The sequence below is a fragment of the Hylobates moloch genome, unplaced genomic scaffold (genome assembly GCF_009828535.3).
Source record: "Hylobates moloch isolate HMO894 unplaced genomic scaffold, HMol_V3 SCAFFOLD_20, whole genome shotgun sequence".
Taxonomy (NCBI): domain Eukaryota; kingdom Metazoa; phylum Chordata; class Mammalia; order Primates; family Hylobatidae; genus Hylobates; species Hylobates moloch.
Window position 1 is genome coordinate 41,827,298 of NW_026652295.1, and position 19,532 is coordinate 41,846,829.

General features: G+C 49.4%; 1 protein-coding gene across 15 annotated transcripts in view; it reads left to right on the forward strand.

The window, feature by feature from the left end:
* Positions 1–277: 277 nt before the first annotated feature.
* TJAP1 (tight junction associated protein 1) overlaps positions 278–19,532 on the forward strand; it is a 30,368-nt gene continuing 11,113 nt past the window's right edge. For 4 of the 15 annotated variants that reach the window (XM_032140784.2, XM_032140792.2, XM_032140785.2 and 1 more), the window contains exons 1-2: positions 305–363; positions 822–966. The gene's annotated coding sequence lies outside the window, so the exon portion shown is untranslated. Of the gene's footprint in view, positions 364–498; positions 967–1,391; positions 1,452–13,140; positions 13,386–13,480; positions 13,611–19,532 lie in introns of those variants that run through there. The other 11 variants (XM_032140794.2, XM_032140795.2, XM_058432429.1 and 8 more) reach the window with 6 other exon arrangements.

A 19,532-nucleotide genomic window follows, 5' to 3' on the forward strand; every position in this document is an offset into this window, starting at 1 on the left:
TTCTTTGGATGACAGGGAACCAGTAGCACGATTCTCTCTCCCACTGTATCTTTAAGATGTGTTCCCCTATTCTTCTTTTTTTTTTCTTTCAGTACTGGAGTCTTTCCCCGCTTCCCGCTATTGCCCTGTTCCTGACACCTCCTTCCTTCTGTGGCCAGTCCTCCAATCCCTGCTTTCAGGTGAGCCCCATTTTTCGCCATCACCTACCTAGCGTCCCACTTCCCCAACCCGAGGCCCCGCCCCCATGGCCCCGCCTCAGATGACGCGACACGCCAAGTGCGTGGGGATTCCCGCGGCCCTGGCCACTACCCGGCCTGCCCCGCGGCAAGATGGCGGTCTGAACGCAGCTGGCAGCGGCGGAAAGTTTGTTGTGGGGTTGGAGTAGTCGGGCGGGGAAGCCAGAGTTGGGGGGGATTGCGGGGGCCTTAGCCTGTAGTAGGGGCGAAGGGGGTACTGGCTCCAGGGTTGAAAAGAGGAGATGGAATGGAGTAAGGTCCGAGGCGGAGAGGAAAAAAAGGAGCTGGGGCGGACCGGGGCCCTGGGGTCCAGTGGCAGCCTTAGGGGAGGGGGATTTGGGGCGGGGCAGCCAGAAGTAGGTGTTGCGCAGGCCCTGGAGAAGCAGAGTCACAAGTTGGAGGAAAATTTCTTAGCCGCGAATAAAGAAGCCTGGAGCGTGGGATAGAGGCCCTACTGTATTTGGCCGGCCAGAGGGGAAAGGGATCTTTCTAGTAACAGTGGGATAGTGAGGAAGAGAGATCTGGAGGATACCGGGCAGATCTGCTAAGGAGGGAACTAAAGCCAGTCAAATGACCCTCTTCTAGGCTTAGATCAGCCTTTCCACAGCTGTAGCAGCATCTGCCCCAATTTCAGCTGAAGATTCAGGTGCCCCAGGGACTGGAAGAAATTACAGTGCCTACTTGGAAAGAAGAAGAGATAGCGACTTGCCCCAGTCCAACCCCAGAGCGGGTAAGGTGGCTTCCAGTGACAGGTTTCTGGCTGGCATGCTCCCTGGGAGGAGGATGCATGGGCTTAGAGTGATGCCAAGAAACATTTGGTCTGAGAAGGGCTCACTTTTATAGAGTTTGTCCTTTGCCTGAGGTCCTTAAGTTAGTGTTTGGCGTAGATTGCAGGCTGACTTTTGAGAGTTGGTGTAGAATTAAGCCTTGTGTGCCTTCACCTATGCAAATAAACCTGGACAGAGGCCTAGAGACCAGGCTGAAGGATTTTAACACATCCCTGTCACAGCAGTTTCCTACATGCTCATTGTTTCTGCTTCAATATCCCCATCACATCTTCACTTTGGCGTCCTGCCTGGAAGTGGAGATTTGTGGGTGACAGATGGTGGGGAGTCAAGAGAAAACAAATTCTGATCGTGTTCACTGACCATTTAGGTACGTGCTGTCACCGACTCCTGAATTCATTCTCGCTGCGTGTCTACTTTTGCTCTTTTGGTAAGAAGGGCTCATTAGTGTTCCTCTGGGGATGTGGATTTTGGTGGGAGTATCAGAGGTAAGGGAAAGGCAGGTTGGGATTAGGGAGAAAAAATGTAGATCAGTTTCTGGTAAGAGATCAAGTGGACTGATGTAAAGCTCTGGGAATGTTTAGCACCGCACTCCCTATCCTTGAGACCCCTAATATTTGAGAGCTACTTTACAGTTGGACAAGTGTGGTGATGGAAAGAAAGGATCGTGGAACTTGCTCTTTTCTTTTCTGGTAGTTTTTTTTCTCTCCTTTGTAATCTTCCCATCAAACCACTTTTGAAAAATATCAGTTTCACAGGGCCAGGCGCGGTGGCTCACGCCTGTAATCCCAGCACTTTGGGAGGCTGAGGCGGGCGGATCACGAGGTCAGGAGATCGAGACCATCCTGGCTAACATGGTGAAACCCCGTCTCTACTAAAACTACAAAAAATTAGCCAGGTGTAGTGGCGGGTGCCTGTAGTCCCAGCTACTCGGGAGGCTGAGGCAGGAGAATGGCGTGAACCCGGGAGGCGGAGCTTGCAGTGAGCCGAGATTGCGCCACTGCACTCCAGCCTGGGTGACAGAGCGAGACTCCGTCTCGAAAAAGAAAAAGAAAAATATCAGTTTCACTAGCCAAACTAAGCATGGCCTGAGAGGTAGTGGATTTGGTGTTGGAGAGAAAGGAAAGGGACTGGAGCCAGAGAACACAGTGAATGTGGCCTTCACTTCCTTTGGTAAGTGTTTTGCCCTAGCCAGAGTTGGGAGTAGCCTTCTTATTGAAGCCTGCTTCAGGATCAGCATCGCTTCCTGGTGCACTAGGATGGTTTGATCTAGAACTCATTAACTGTCTGCTGTCTACCTGTCCCCCGCCAACCAAAGGCTTACTCCAAACAGAACAACCCAAGTCACTGTTACTAGGTCAGCTTCAGTACCTTTAGGTATCTGAAGAACTGATGATATGTTGCTGTGACTCCATTTCTGAAGGTTGAGAACCTCCTTTTTCTGAGGACAATTTGTGCCCCCTTTCAAATTGTAGTTGTAATCACCCAAGGGTAGTGTGGTGAACACATAACAGTTAATAGCAGTGACTCTGAGCCCGGCCTAGTGGCACATACCTGTAGTCCCAGCTACTTGGGATACTGAGATGGGAGAAGCACTTGAGGCCAGGAGTTTGAGACTGCAGTGCACTATGATGGCATCTGTGAATAGCCATTGTACTCCAGCCTGGGCAACGTAGGAGATGCAGTCTCCAAGAAACAACAAAAAAAGAAAGCACTAGCTGGGTACAGTGGCTCACTCCTGTAGTTCTAGCATTTTGGGAGGCCGAGGCAGGCGGATCACGAGGTCAAGAGATCGAGACCATCCTGGCCAACAAGGTGAAACCCCATCTCTACTAAAAATACAAAAATCGGCTGGGCGTGGTGGCACGCACCTGTAGTCCCAGCTACTCAGGAGGCTGAGGCAGGAGAATCGTTTGAACCCGGGTGGTAGAGGTTGCAGTGAGCTGAGATTGCACCACTGTACTCCAGCCAGGTGACAAAGCGAGACTCCATCTCAAAAAAAAAAAAAAAAAAAAGCATCTCCAAAAAAAAAAGTTTGTTTGACTTTGCCATTTGTAGCTCTGTGACCTTTATTAATTGCATAGCTTTGTATGCCTCAGTTTTCTTATCAATCAAATGTGGGTAGTAAGAGTATCTATCGCACAGGGTTGTTGTGAAGGTAAATTAGTTAATACATTAATATGCTTGCTCAGTGCCTGACAGTAAGTTTTAGTTATACTAGTCAGATCTCAGCACTAATTTCTGTTTCATGGTTGAGCCTGCTGTCTCTTTATTTTTTTTTATTTATTTATTTATTTTTTTTTTTTGAGACGGAGTCTCGCTCTGTCGCCCAGGCTGGAGTGCAGTGGCGCGATCTCGGCTCACTGCAAGCTCCACCTCCCGGGTTCACGCCATTCTCCTGCCTCGGCCTCCCGAGTAGCTGGGACTACAGGCGCCCGCTACCACGCCCGGCTAATTTTTTGTATTTTTAGTAGAGACGGGGTTTCACCATGTTGGCCAGGATGGTCTCGATCTCCTGACCTCGTGATCCGCCCACCTCGGCCTCCCAAAGTGCTGGGATTACAGGCGTGAGCCACCGCGCCCGGCTGTCTCTTTATATAGATAGCATCTGCATTGGTTTGGGCTGCTAGCCTGATGTTAAAGAGATGAAGCAGAGCTTTTGGATAATACAGATTTTTTTGTCGTGAGAATATCCTCATTAGGCTATTTAAGGCAATGTTAAAATGCCAGTGATTTCCTGTTGGAAGCTGTGAGGCTATACAGTTATCTTTGCAGTTGAGTAATGATGATAATAATAATAATGGTGCTTATTGAGCACATTCTGTGCCTGGGACTGCTGTAAGGGCTTTTCATGTATTAACTAATATAATTTTTGACTTTTTTTTTTGAGACAAAGTCTCGTTCTTGTCGCCCAGGCCGGAGTGCAATGGTGCTCTCCTCACTGCAACTGCCGCCTCCCAGGTTGAAGTGATTCTCCTGCCTCAGCCTCCCAGGTAGTTGGGATTACAGGTGCCCACAACCATGCCTGGCTAATTTTTGTATTTTTAGTAGAAACGGGGGTTTCACCACATTGGTCATGCTGGTGTTGAACTCCTGACCTCAGGCGATCTGCCTGCTTCTGCCTCCCAAAGTGCTAGGATTACAGGCATGAGCCACCGTGCCCGGCCAATTAATTTAATTTTCATAATCATATGAAGTAGATAACTTATTATCCCTGTCTTACAGATGAGAAAATGGAGGCAGAGTGGTTAAGTAATTTGCTTAAGATCACTCAGCTAGTAAGTGACAGAGCTGGGATTTGAACCTAGGCAATCTAGCTTCAGCAGTTGAGCTTTTTTTTCTTTAGGTTGGTATCAAGTTAACTTAAATATGCCTAGTGGCAATTTGTATCTTTCATTAGTTTGACTATATCCTGGTTCATGTTTGTTTGTCAAGATGGTTAAATGTATATCCATATTGTAGTAGAAATTTTTTTGATTGTTTAAAAAAATGTTTAGTGGCAGAGTTTTTCATCACAACCCTCTCCTTCCTCTCAGAAATAGTAACTGGTGCATGGGCTGTGGTGAGGGAGCCTCCTGTGCCATGTCAGCCAAATCTGGGCTGTCTTTATGATTCAACTTGGTGATGTGATGCAACCTTGGGCCTGGGTTGAATGGGCAGACTGACATTAGAATCTACACTGAGCACACCTTAAAGGGGTGTGTGTGTTTATTAATGTAGATGTACGTATAAGGCTCATTTCTGACTTTGATTACTGACATGAGCAGTTGGTTAGCCATAGTAAATATTAAATTCATAGTCTGGATATAATTTTTTAAAAATAGCAAGACATCACCCCCCCCCAAAAAAAACTTAACAATGTCTTTCCTGAGTAAAATTAATAAAATTTGAAACAATAAATAATAAAAATAGGAAGTAGCAAACTACACAGGAAAAAAAAAAAAAGTGGCATTTTAAATAGCTCCCTCCCCTCAGCTGAAGGGGAAAATGGAAAACAAATGTGCTGCTGAAGCCTGTGTTGTTTGAAGAAGGCCCTGGCAGCGGTGCTCAGTCTCTCCGTTCAGCCAGGCGAGGCCCAGTGTAGCCTTGAGGCAGAGGTGTGCCCAAGGTTTGATTGACTGGCTTTCCTTTGCCCTGTATTTAAGACTCACTCTCCTCCTCCTTCTGAGTCATGTCCTGTCTATTTAACACACCCTCAGGGCCCTTCTTTTTCTTCAACAAATGACTCTACCCTGCCACTGAAATAGGCACGTGTCTGTCATCTAATTAGATTTCAGGGGAATTGGGGGCTCAGGACTTTGGGCTTTCCCTGGGAACTCTGCGCTGGCCCTCTGATGACCTTTCCTGTTTGTTTGGCACTTGTGATTTTGAGAAGCAGACAGTATCTGTCAGACGTATTGCTCCCCACTCCATGAACTCAGGAGCCACGTATCTTAGGATAGTGTACTTTATCTTGCATTGCGTGCTGAAACGTGTTATCTCTAAAGAGTATACCTTTGTACTTTGGTAGAAGTCCTCAAATTTTCTGGATTCGGGTCACATTTTAGTAAACTATGGAGTTGCAAGGTGAAGGATGATGGATTTTGAGCTGATTCTTTCCCTTTATTGTTTTCTTTGTTGTGTAAATCAATTCTCAGGGTGCCCCTTATTCAGATGTTTATGAAGCCAATCCCCTCACTGCCTTCTCACCACCATATTTTGAATGCCAAGGACCTCTGGGTGAAGGAACCTTCATTTCTCACCTGGATTCAGGCTCTTAAATAGCTCTCCGAACTGACCTCATTCTAGCCTCTAGATCTTTGCATACACTGGTGCTACTCCTTTGCCTACCTTTTTGTCCTTCAGGTCTCAGTTTAAATGTCACTTCCTTTAGGATCTCACCCCTGCCCCCTTGAGTGCCCTTCTTCTGTGCTTCTGTCCGATACTTATGCTGTGTCATAATTGCCTGTTTACTTGTCTGATTCTCATAAGACTAAGTGCCCTGAGAACAGAGACTATGTCTTATTCACTACTGTATTTGTAGCATTTAGGACGGTGCTGGGCCGTAATAGGTGCTTCATGATGCTGTGGTGCATGTAGAATGAATAAAATGTGGTGAGCAGTCTCTTCTCACGCCAGTCTATCTTCCACGGTGCTGTCAAAATTATTTGGCTATAAAATAGTCTTCCTGGCGGGGCGTAGTGGCTCACGCCTGTAATCCCAGCACTTTGGGAGGCTGAGGTAGGCGGATCATGAGGTCAGGAGTTCGAGACCAGCCTGATGAACATGGTGAAACCCTGTCTCTACTAAAAATACAAAAATTAGCCAGGCGTGGTGGTGCACACCTGCAATCCCAGCTACTCAGGAGGTTGAGGCAGGAGAATCACTTGAACCCGGGAGGTGGAGGTTGCAGTGAACCAAGATCGCGCCATTGCACTCCAGCCTGGGCGACAGAGCAAGACTCCATCTCAAAAAAAAAAAAAAAGTCTTCCCTTAGAAATGCCATGGGTTCTTCCTTACTTAAGTTAAAGCCCACACTGTCTGGCTTGGCATGCCAAAAGGCTCCTTATACTGGGGTCCAGACCCAGACCATTAGCCTGAGTTGCTGCTACTCCACCTTACCTGTCCTGTGTTTCATTGCTCCCAAATTTCTCACTGCTCCCAAACCTATCATGGGCATCCATTTAGTTTCATCTTCTTTGCCCGTGTACTTCACTCAGTTCATAATGCTCACCTCTGCCTCTGAAACTGCCCATCCCCTAAGACCCAGCTCCTTTGTCACCTCCAGTGAGAAGCCTCCCCTGCTTTTCTTTCCTCCTCTTGGTCCCCTGCAGCACTTTCTTTGAACCTCTGTTTTGGCACTTACGATGATGTTTGGTGAGGGCTCTGTTTACTTATCTGTTCTTTCTCTGGGCTGATCTCCTGTAGACAAGGGACTTTGCAGAGCATGTGGTGGAGAGGAGTTGGTGGGAATGGTAATGAATAGTGTGAAAGAATCCGATTGTGGAGCTAGGCAGACCTGGTTTAAATCCTAATTCTGCCACTCACTGCCTGTGCAACTTTGGGCAAGTTCCTTAACCAGTAGGATTCTTGGTCTCATCTTGGTCTCTAAAATGAGGTTGGCTGGGTGTAGTAGCTCACTCCTGAAATCCCAGCACTTTGGAAGGCTGAGGCAGGAGGATCACTTGAGGCCAAGAGTTTGAAGCCAGACTGACTGGGCAACATAATGAGACTTTGTCTCTACAAAAAACATACAAAACTTAGCTGGGTATGATGGCTTGTGCCTGTGGTCCTACCCCTCAGGAGGAGGCTGAGGTGGGAGGATCACTTGAACCCAGGAGTTTGAGGCTGCAGTGAGCTATGATTGCACCACTGCACTCCAGAATGGGTGACAGAGCCAGACCCAATCTCTAAAAAAATTAAAAACAAAAAAATAAAATATGGATGACATCGTTTTTGCAGGAGTAGTGAGTTCATAGCTTATAGCATGGTGCCTGGCATATAAAAGACACTTGGGGCTGGGCGTGGTGGCTCACGCCTGTCAATCCCAGCACTTTGGGAGGCTGAGGCGGGTGGATCACCTGAGGTCAGGAGTTCGAGACCAGCCTGGCCAACATGGTGAAGCCCTGTCTCTACTAAAAATACAAAAATTAGCCGGGCATGGTGGCAGGCGCCTTTAATCCCAGCTACTCAGGAGGCTGAGGCAGGAGAATCGCTTGAACCCGGGAGGTGGAGGTTACAGTGAGCTGAGATCGTGCCACTGCACTCCAGCCTGGGGCACAAGAGCGAGACTTCATCTCAAAAAAATATATAAATAAATAAAGGACACTTGGTAAATATTTGTTGAATGAATAAATTTCCCATTTTGGAGCTCTGCAAATAGGAAAAGGCTTTGTTCTATTAAATCTAAAATAAGCCTTTTGATTTCTGCCTGGTAGCCAGGAGCATTTTGAGGTGGGAGTACAACTGAGTCTCCTTTCTTGTGATGAAGCAGTAAAAAAGATGAGATTAGGAGCATCATCAATGAGCAGCCTGTGCAGAGATTGTTGGTGTTTCTCCCCATCTCTTGTTTGTTTGTTTTTCCTGAGACGGAGTCTTGCTCTGTCATCCAGGCTGGAGTGCAGTGGCACGATCTCAGCTCACTGCAACCTCCACCTCCCGGGTTCAAGCAATTCCCCTGCCTCGGCCTCCTGAGTAGCTGGGATTACAGGTGCCTGCCACTGTGCCTGGGTAATTTTTTCGTATTTTTAGTGGAGGCGGGGTTTTACCATGTTGGCCAGGCTGGTCTTAAACTCCTGGCCTCAGGTGATCCACCCGTCTGGGCCTCCCAAAGTGCCGGGATTACAGGCGTGAGCCACCACGCCCGGCCTCCCTATCTCTTGTTTTGTGATGACTCCTTTGATGATCGTGATATGCTGGCCTTCTCCAGTTCTGGTGAGGTTGGTGGTGGTGGATTCGTAATGTAATTAAGGCTGGGGATAGACAGAAAGCTGTTCACAGTGGATGACTGCATGGAGAGTTTCAATATCCATGTTTCCCCATATTTTATGGACTGAAAAATGGGTGAAACTGATGGAACACATCCAGGCATTGAGGAAGCCAGACTTCTTGGCCCCACTTTTCTTAGGGCTTTAATGGTCTTCCTGTGCTACAGAACAGGCTTCACTTGGATGCTTCCCACAAATGGGGCTGATAGCTGCATCATGATCCATTCTTTGCTTTTTTGTTTCTAGTGTAGTTGTTGGGGGTAGTCCTTAGGGCCCCAATTCCTAACGAACATCAAATGAATTTCTTTCCAGAATTAAGTGTATAATGTCAGGTGATACTCCAGTGCGAGTTTACAATCGGATGAGGAAGATATGTCTGAGTTCTCTGGATGGCAGCCTTGTCTGGTCCTTAAACCCTTGTCCCAGCTGGGTGCCTCTCCTCTGTGCTCTCAAAGCACTCAACCACACTGTACTGGAAGTGACTGTTAACCTGTCTCTCCCCCACTAGGAGTAAGATCTTCTGTCTCTGAAGCTTCTTAGGGGCAAGCTTTTTTACTGAAGGCCAGGCATTTAGGCACTATAGAGTAAGTGCTGAGCAATGTTGGTTACTGTGTGACCCAACTCAGTCCTTCCTCGGTGGGATTCAAGAAGATGGAATCCATCTGGCAAAACCCTTTGCACTCTTAGGAAGGAAGGTCCTGCATAGACAAAAGGTGATAGTGTTAACACTAGCATTACGAATTATTTTCCAGGATTGCATTCATGTGCTTAAATCATCTTCCGGTGCTTGGCTTCAGCTGTCTCTCTTTTAGCCTTTTTATGTTTGTTTTTTTTTTCTTTTTTTGAGACAGTCTTGCTCTGTCGCCCAGGGTGGAGTGCAGTGGCGCAATCTTGGCTTACTGCAACCTCCGCCTCCTGGGTTCAAGCAATGCTCAGCCTCCCGGGTAGCTGGGACTACAGGCATGTGCCACCACGCCCAGCTAACTTTTGTAGCTTTAGTAGAGATGGGGTTTCGCCATTTTGGCCAGGCTAGTCTGGAACTCCTGACCTCAGGTGATCCGCCCACCTCAGCCTCCCAAAGTGCAGGGATTACAGGCATGAACCACCATGCTCGGCCAGCCGGTTTATGTTCTAATAACACATCCCTAAGCAATCAGAAAGGGGGTTAAAGGAGGAGGTGAGTACATACCAGTAGCTTTCCTGTAGCTTTTTTTTTTTTTTTTTTTTGAGATGGAGTTTTTCTCTTGTCGCCCAGTTGGGAGTGCAGTGGCACAATCCCGGCTCACTGCAATCTCTGCCTCCTGGGTTTAAGCAATTCTCCTGTCCCAGCCTCCCGAGTAGCTGGGACTACAGGTGCCTGCCACCATGCCCGGTTAATTTTTGTATTTTTAATAGAGATGGGGTTTCATGGCCGGGCGCGGTGGCTCACACTTGTAATCCCAGCACTTTGGGAGGCCGAGGCGGGCGGATCACGAGGTCCGGAGATCGAGACCATGGTGAAACCCCGTCTCTACTAAAAATACAAAAAAATTAGCCAGGCGTGGTGGCGGGCGCCTGTAGTCTCAGCTACTTGGAGTGTCTCAAAAAAAAAATAAATAAATAAATAAAATAAAAATAAAACATATCCTTTAAAAAAAAAAAAAAAAAAAGAGATGGGGTTCCACTTTGTTGGTCAGGCTGGTCTCAAACTCCTGACCTCAGGTGATCCACCAGCCTCAGCCTCCCAAAGTGCTGAGATTACAGGTGTTAGCCACCACGCCCGGCTCCAGTAGCTTTTTTTTTTTTTTTTTTTCGCCTAATTAGCATCTCTAGAAAGGTCTTTGGCTGCTGGCTGCTCCTTTGTAATTCTTTATGCTGCCCTTTCTATTGCCCTGCTTGCTTTTCTGGTCCTATCTCTAGTCCCATCTAGGCGTGCTCAGTGCTCACAGCCAGAGCTTAATACAACCTTGTTAATGCCCAGATAAATCAAAAGGATGAAACCAATAGCTAAAAATGGACTGAAGGAGTTTTCCCTGGGTTCTCTCCCTTGTCCCTGGGTGTGAGAATGTGCATTGCATTGTGGCATATCTTTGCAGATGGCAACTTGCGGGAAGTAATAAACTGCATTTTATGTTAAGCAGAGGGGGTTGAGTGAGCCAGCCAGACTGGATTGTGTTGGATATCTTAGGCTTCAAGGGGACTAAGTCTCCCTGACTGGTCCTGAGTAGAAGGGTGGGGCCTCTTCTTTGTTAGTTACTGTCTTGTGCCAATTGTGTGCTAGGTGACATTTAGAATTTATAAAGGACATGGCCCCTCTTTGTGAGAAGCTTCTGTGCTGTGGTGGGGAACTCAACACCCATCCCTTGAGAGGAGGGTCCACCTACGGAGAAGCCATCCTAGACCCCAAAACCCTGGACTTCTACTCAGCTAACCAATAGGATAAAACTCTGCTTATCATTTTGGGTACCAAGCGGTGGTTGGCCTCTTTATACCTTCACAGGTAGCCCAAGTAGGGAATTGAATCTCAGAAGTCTTTGAGGGTCTTGAGATTAGGGCAAAATTGTCCTGGTTTTCCTGTGGCTTCCTGGAAAAGAGCTTTCCAGGCTTTGCACTGGTATTGGAGACAGGGGAACTGGGTTCTGTCCCACTTCTGCTTGTGGTCTTGGGCAAATCACTTGTCCTTTCTGACCCTCACAATGGGAGAGCTCCCTATTCTTTGTGCCTCACTGGACCATAAGCATCAAAGGAAATATCATGGAATGGAAAGAGCTTCTGGAATGGTAAAGCACAGTGTAGATGCAGGGTTTTTGTCTGTTTGCCTAGGAACTGTTGGTTTCACCATAAACCTATGTCCCTTGTATAAAATACTAACCATACAGAAAAGTATACAAAATAAAAAGTAAGAAGATACTCCCTTTCTTCTCCCATTGTTCCTGCCTAACTTGTTTCCCCAAAGATAGGGAACCACTGTTCACCATTTATCTTGTACCCTTCTAATAGTTTTTTTTTTTTTTGAAATGCAGCTTCACTCTTGTTGCCCAGGCTGGAGTGCAGTGGTGCGATCTCGGCTCACTGCAACCTCTACTTCCTGGGTTCAAGAGATTCTCCTGCCTCAGCCTCCTGAGTAGCTGGGATTACAGGCGCCCGCCAACACGCCCAGCTAGTTTTTTGTATTTTTAGTAGAGACGGGGGTTTCACCATGTTGGCCAGGCTGGCCTTGAACTCCTGACCTCAGGTGATCTGCCTCGGCTTCCCAAAGTGCTGGGATTACAGGCATGAGCCACTGCACCTGGCCTGTAATAGTTTTTTTATACGTCTAGACATTCCTCACCAAAACTCAATACTAATACATACTCTTCAGCTTTCTCTGTTCACTTAACAAGTGACCAAGGAGTGGAATAGTGCCTGTTGGAGTGGCTGAGGAGCCTGGTTACAGCCTCCTTCCCAGCCGAGTGAATTCCTCTGGGGCTGGCTCCCTGGGAGGGATGGAGAAATTTTACTAGAGGGTCTCGCCACAGCAGGCACCCTGGCTGTCTCTGAGGGACATTTTTTTATTCTGAGATGAAATTGGCAGGAGTGTCCTTGAGTGGGAATCAGGATGGATGTAACAGTGATGTGGGCATTGGCACTCCCATCTCACCTGTGTCTCTCTCCTTCACTCATTTCATTTTTGCCTGGGAAAAGAGAAAAATTATCTGATTTCTCAAATCCTATTTTAGTGCAGTGAGAGTCCTTGATTTCTGAAAACTTGAATTAGCCATGTCACTTGCTGCTCTTTTAAAAGCACACCAGACCCAGTTGGTGTTTTTGTTCCTGTGGGTGAGAATTCTGAAGGTCACCTGTCAGTGGCTGTGCTCAGTCTAGGGCAGGGGTCAGGGCCTGTCGGAAGAGTTGTCTTTTTTTTCGAGACAGTTGTCTCATCTTCATAGTCAGGCCTTGGCCTATTTGAGCTCTTGGGCTGTAATCAGAGCAACATGGGGAGCCCAGTGTGTAGGCAATTATTGGAAGTGTTTCCTCTCTGCGTGAATCTTGATCCTAGGCTTGGGAAAAGGCCAGGCCCACCTCTGCGGCCAGGGTCGTGACTCTTCCCTCTTTGCCCCGAGTCATCAGAGAGCCTGCAGGGCTTCCTAGAACAGGAGAGAGGACCCCTCTCTTGTCTTTTCCCTGCCAACATCTTACTCTCTGCTAAGCATCAGAGGGTGTGGATATATGTATTGTAGTCCTGTCCTCCCGCCCCAGGGGACACATCTTGTAGGGTCTCTGGAATGTCACTGCTTTTCCCTCATTTGCCTTGCAGTCTGTGAGCTAGAGGTGTCACTTCCCCCAGGGTGGTCTGGAGGCTTCATGAAGAGTTGTTTCTGCCCTTGACGGGAGAGCTTCTTGCTCTGTTGCTGGTGTTGCTTGTTCTGAGAGGGGAGAATAGTCCCTGTTGCTCCTCTGGGGCTGGCTACTTGGGAAGTGCCACCCCTGGCCAGGTGGCAGTGTGCAGCCCGTGCTGTTGACTGGCCCAGCTGTAGGCCAGGCACACACTGCCCCATTGTACTGCGCTTTCCAACGCAGCCCTTGTCATAGCCTCTAATCCTTCGGCTGCTTCTCTCCCAGCCCCACAGAGCCTATGGGAGGTGATGGGATGGACTCTGCTGGCACCGGTGCGGATGGCTTGCAGCTGCAGCTGTGGGTGGCTTTGTTCTTACAGCCTAGCTTTCAGAGTCCTGGCGCAGCCTGGCAGCAGTGTTTGGGGAACAGGCGAGATAGAGGAGCTGAGCCCCTTCTCCAACAGCCGTCCTCTCTTTCTGTTGACCAACCAGAGAGGCTTTTTGCCTGAGGTCAGCAAGCTGGCCTCCCTGGTTGGCAGGGGGAGTGCTTGGCTTCCATCTGGCATGGTTTCCGGATGGGAGAAAGCCCCTGAGGGTCTGGTGGTAAGTCTGCGGTGCTTCCCGTCAGGAGGGTGCAGTGTGCAATGTGTCCCCTTGGGCATCCTGCAGCTTGCCATTCCTCTGCTTTCTTTCTGCAGCTCCGGAGTTGGGCTGCTCACAAACCAAGCTGTCTGTTTATATGGAGTGCCTGGAGGGCGTCTGCCATGAGTCTGTCGCTAACCGCAGTAACCAGGAGAGCTGGCTGGTTGGGGAGAAGACACTAACCCTGTGAGTCTGACCTTGGCCAGCTAACCTGCCCTGGGGTGCCACCAGCAGGGCCTCTGTCCTCCATCCCTCCCCGCAGCCTGGCTGCCTCCCTCCTTAGCTTACATCGCGCCATCTCCTCTGCTCTCTTGTTCTTACTACCGGGTCCCTCTATTTTCCCAGTTTCCCTTTGCTGTGGGTGGGGATGTGCCCCCTTCACGGCCACCTGCCCATCACCAGTCTGCTGCTGGGCTCCACTGACCACCCCCCACCGTCACCCTCCCCCGAGTCAGCAGCATGCTCTTCACTTCTCCCTTCAAACAGAATTGGTTCGAGTTTCTGTTGAATCTGTGCTTTTAGCACAGTTTGAGAAGATCCCTCAATTACCATGCTGCTGCTGCTTCTCATGCCTCAGAGACAGATGAACTAGGATGGGAAGGGACTTTTCTCCTAGACCAGATCATTTCCTCCCTTTATCAAGAAGGGAAGGTTGGATAGTGTCCCTGTTACTCTCACCCTAGGATAAGAAGTTAGGATCAGCTGCAAGGTTCTCTTTAGGATTGGGGAGGTAAAGGAAAACCTTGGCCTGGTTCTGGGGAATTCCCTGGGCAGAAGAGTGAAGCTACTTAAACTGAATGCTGGGGCCCCAAACCAGGGACCCATGTGAGATGTCACTCCCATTGGTGACCGTTGCTCTGGGAGGTGGAGTTTGTCCCCCCCACCTCTTTTCACGTCTGGAGTTTCAGGTGGACTTTAGCCATGAAAAGCTGGGAAGGGCGCCTCAGTAGAGTGGGGGCAGGACCTGGCTTCGGATTCCACACTGGGCTCAGAAATGGTCCTGGCCTCAGATTGGGAGATGGGTGAGTGCAGGCTGGTTTGGAGAAGCTCCCACGCAGTCCCTTCTCCCTTCAGGCTTGGGAAGGAGAGGCGGGTCTGGAGATCATGAGAAAGTTGATTGCCTGTTGTTTCCTGGTGTTCCACACAGGTCACTCTAGATAGACTGTGGCTCCGGCTTCCGGAGGCAGTGCGGTGCTGGGGAGGCTGGACAGGGGGAGCTTGAGACCAGAAGGCCGCCTAAGTGGATTCTGTTCCCCTTGGGCTGGGCGAGAGAAGACAGCAGCCTACCAGCATTGGGTGGGAGCTTGTAAATGGGAGAGGGTGTGTTACGGGCCTGGAGCGAGGAGGGTAGCACTCCCAAGCGGGATGATGATTTCTCGGAGGTTGATAGATTAAGAGACCTAAGTTGGTAGGGGATATCCATGTTGACGAGAAATATCTTTTTGATTTTTTTTTTTGAGACGGAGTCTCGCTCTGTCGCCCAGGCTGGAGCGCAGTGGCGCAATCTCGGCTCGCTGCAAGCTCCGCCTCCCGGGTTCACGCCATTCTCCTGCCTCAGCCTCTCCGAGTAGCTGGGACTACAGGCGCCCGCCACCACGCCCGGCTAATTTTTTGTATTTTTAGTAGAGACGGGGTTTCACCGTGGTCTCGATCTCCTGACCTCGTGATCCGCCCGCCTCGGCCTCCCAAAGTGCTGGGATTACAAGCGTGAGCCACCGCGCCCGGCCGATTTTTTTTTTTTTTTTTGAGACAGAGTTTCGCTCTTGTTGCCCAGGCTGGAGTGCAATGGCGCGATCTCGGCTCACTACAACCTCCACCTCCCAGGTTTAAGCGATTCTCTTACCTCAGCCTCCCAAGTAGCTGGGATTACAGGCATGCACCACCACGCCCCGCTCATTTTGAATTTTTAATAGAGACGGGGTTTCTCCATGTTGGTCAGGCTGGTCTCGAACTCCCGACCTCAGGTAATCCGCCCGCCTTGCCCTCCCAAAGTGTTGGGATTACAGGCGTGAGCCACTGTGCCTGGCCCGATGAGAAATATCTTGATGAAAATGCACTATGTCCGATAAATGAATATAGGTACTATGCAATATTAAGGATTTATAGTACTGATCAATATCCATGTGGAAATGAATTTTATTGTATGATTAATAATAGTGAATGCATGATAGTTGATTAAGGAATAAACAATGCCTGCTTATATGCATGTGGATTGAGCTTATAATGTATTATATATGAGTGTACTATGTACAAATAAACATTTATAGTACTATATATCATTCATGGGGACTAGCAGTAATGCAGAGATGTTTAGGGACCTCAAATGGGGAGTTGACAAGCTGGAGGCTTTCTTGACTTGGCTCTGACCAGGAAAGCAAAAGGGCCTGGAGTTGAGGCCTGGTTGAGGGCCGGTCCTTCACTTTGGCCTTTCTTAGGAGAGGGCATGGGGTCTAATGTCAAATGCAGGCTATGACCTTGGGGATTTCTTGCCCTCTTTTTTCGCAGGGAGGGGTTGGCTTGCCTGGCTCTTTAGCCCCTTGTTCCTGTGAAGTGTTTGTCTGGATGTGAGGCCGGGTAGATAGACTTGGAAGCATTTGCTCAGGTGGGAGCCAGGTGAGCTCTCACAGGTCACCAGCACTGTTCTGAGTCCTCAGGATTGCTTTGGGGCAGAATAATTCCCACTCTTTTTGGCTTTCAAAACCCTGTCAATCTGTTTGGTTTAGAGTAGGCAGGGGGCCAGGTCAGGGCTGCAGGCAACTTGTCCCAAGAGGGTGAGGTTGTACTTGCCCAGAGGGGTGGCGGGCATAGCTGTTGGAGGGGCAGCAGGGCTGGTCTGGGCACAGACTGACATCTTCTTGTCTTCAGCCCAGAGCAGAACCTCTGCCCAGTCCCCACCCTATGAGCTGTTGGCTGCCTGCCTGCCACGCGCCCGGGATTGCCGAAGGCTTTACTCATGTATCTCAGGAACAGCTGCATGCCGGAAACTGGGGGCTGGTGGCAAGCAGGAGGGGTACCCCGGAGATGATGTGGGAGAGGCCGAACCCAGCTTTGGTGGGATCAGCCCACTGCTCTGGGGGACTGCTATTCATGTGGAGTCAGTGGGAGAGGGGCTGTATTATTGGTGCAGGGGGTGGGGATCTTCATGAGCAATCCCCAGGACCAAGGCCAGGTCACCTGGTTCCAGGGCTTACCCTTGGAGCGTGACCATTTGTGTTCCTTGGACATCAGTTGGGGGCAGAGACTGGATTTCAGAGGCTTGAGAAGCGGCCAGACTTGTGTGGCGGGAGTGTAGCTGACCCCCACTGGCGCACAGCTTCCCACAGGCTTGCAGAGTTTAGAGACTCCACATCTAGCACTTACAGCTCAGGACAGTTCCTGAGGGGGAGGCCCCAGTCCCTGTGTGATCAGACATTTGTGTTTTAGTGGTTGATGAGGGGCTTTAGGAAGGGCTTGTATTTATTATTATTTATTTATACCCTGCTGGGTTCCAAGGGAATTAAGGTGGCATACAACACAGCTGGTGTATTCTGAAACAGGACTGGGTGTTCTTTTAATTTTAAAAGCAGTAGTGATTACTAACTTCCGTTTGACTTTGCTCGGTTGAATTATGAAGAAGAGCTTGATGATTTTCATGGTAATGTGTGGGCCCTTCCTGATTCAGAAGGTTGTGTTCATTGACTCCTTAAGGTCTCTCACTTGCTTGATTCATTGACAGCTGAGAGCAGAAAGGCTTCGTAGTAGGTTCAGAAATTATCTGAACCCAGATAAACTGATAGGGCCACAATTACCTAAAGTAGGTATTGGTGATGTGGAGAGTAGGGAGGTAGTTGCTCTCTAGGGCAAGCTAGCTGCTCCAGGATCAGGAGAGTTGTGGAGTGGGGTAGTAGTGCAGAACGTGGGGAGCTGGAGGAGATGTTTGGTGGGGAAGCCTGAAGTTGGAAAAGCCAAAGAACCATATCCACTCTGGATTCCTGTCTCCCTCTTCTGGGCTGGTGTTGAGGGAATGGCCTCAGCTTCAGCTGGGAGAAGGATGGATGCTTGAACCTCCTTTCCTCTTCTGCATCTCTGACTTTGCCTGAGCTTTAGGCAGAACCCCGGAAAGGATGGCAGAAGGGAAGTGGGACGGCATCTTTGGCTCTTGGGCTGGAAACTTTTTGCCGTTGCTCCTATGGGTGCTTGCTGGGAACAGTAAGATAGTATATTGGGGAGCAGCAGGATTCTGAAGAGATTTCTCTCTAATGCCACTCTGTCTCTAGCAACAGCAATCTTCCACCACGGTGGAAGCCCCTGATCAAATATGCGTACCCACAAAAGGAAGCAGGTATAAGTCCCACCTCCTGGTTAAAGAGTGATGCTTGGCAAATTTTTTGTCCTTTTATTAAAGGACACTGCTCAGTCAGCTTCTGGTACAGATCATGCCTTACACCTATCTCTGTCTACACTCTGCTCAGCTGTTCAGAGGGTTCACAGTGCAGCTCTGCTGTGCGTGCCGAGTCCCATTTCTAATGAAAGTAGAATTTGTTCTCTGAAGGCAGCTAATCGTGCCCCATGGGCTGTAATCAGGGAGAAGGTATTTAATACAGGGCAGGCGGCAACAGGCGGCCTGCACCGACTGGCAAATTGCAACATGGCAATTAGGAAGCTATCACCCCTCTCTCCACCCCAGCAGATATGAAGTAGAGTCTTTCCTTTGAACTGATTTTTGAGTAAGCGAAGAATGAATGCTATGCAGAGCATGGCAGAAGCTGGGGTTGGATGGGGTAGGATGCGGCAGGGGCAGGGAGGGTTGAGGAGAGTCCCTTTTCCTTCTCACTTCACCTTCATGGGATGGGGAAGGGTTGCTGCTACTCTGGGTGTCTCCCTCAACACTGCTTGCAGGTCCAGCCCAAGGAGCCCCAGGCCACGCTAGGTCAGCGAGAGGTTTTAACCTAGGCCTCAACCTTTCTCGCAGGGCGTAGCTGTTCTTATAGAACAGACCCAGCACGTTATCTGGTAGTCCAACATCCTGAGTCATCTGCCCTCAGTTCCTCAAGGCTTAGGTTTAGTTTGGGGTGGGGGTGGGCGTGGGATTCTTCCTTGTTGATTTCCTTTTTTTTTTTTTTTTTTTGAGATGGAGTCTCTGTCTCCCAGGCTGGAGTGTAGTGGTGCGATCTGGGGTCACTGCAATCTCCACCTCCTGGGTTCAATTTTTGTAGAGACAGGGTTTCACCATGTTGGCCAGGCAGCTCTCGAACTCCTGACCTCAAGTGATCCGCCTGCCTTGGCCTCCCAAAGTGCTGGGATTACAGGTGTGAGCCACCATGTCCGGCCAGCCCTGTTGATTTCCTGATCTTCCTCCAGAAGACCATTTTCTGGGAGGTGCCCTGGAGCCAGCTCAGCATCCAGAGGCCAGGAGGCCCCAGAGGCTGTCCTTGGCTGCCGCTCACTCATCATGGGCCATGGCCCATTCTGAGTTGTCCAGCTGCTCTCCTTTGGGACCCTTTCTTCCCCACATGGGATTGGGAGTCCTCCTTGGGCTGAAACACTCCAAGGCAACTTGGGAAACCTTTGGGTGAAGGAGATGTGGCCAGGGGAGGCTGCACCTGGTAGCTGAGTCTTCCTGGAGGGACCACTCTGATGCCATCTGCCTCACCCCTTTACCTTCTCCCAGCTTGCAGGCCAAGTGTCCCGATGCTTCTGTCTTTGTTGTCCACTGCACCACGCATCACTGTCCTCCTCGGGTCTGTCCGGACTTTCCCTGCACACCTTCCTTGCCTCTAGTCAAGGACTGTGGGCTGCCAGGCCCATTGTATTCCTGTTCATTGCTGGAACTGTGGGGCCCTCATGGGCTGGATCTGGGGCACTCAGCAGATTTCAGAAGTTGGAGCTAGGGCCTGGGTGTTGGGCACACCCTGTGTTTATGGACACAGGGCAGGAAGTGGTTGGTACACATCTCCCTTGCAGCCTGGTGTTGAGGAACACCATGGGCCCCCTGGTGGATTGTCTTCCCAGTGGACATTGCCTTCTGCTTCCTTAGTTGGGAGTGGTTTCCCATACCTGTAACTCTGATGTGCATGGAAAGAATAGGCTCTGGTGGAGAGAATAACCTCCCATCACCACCACCCCCAT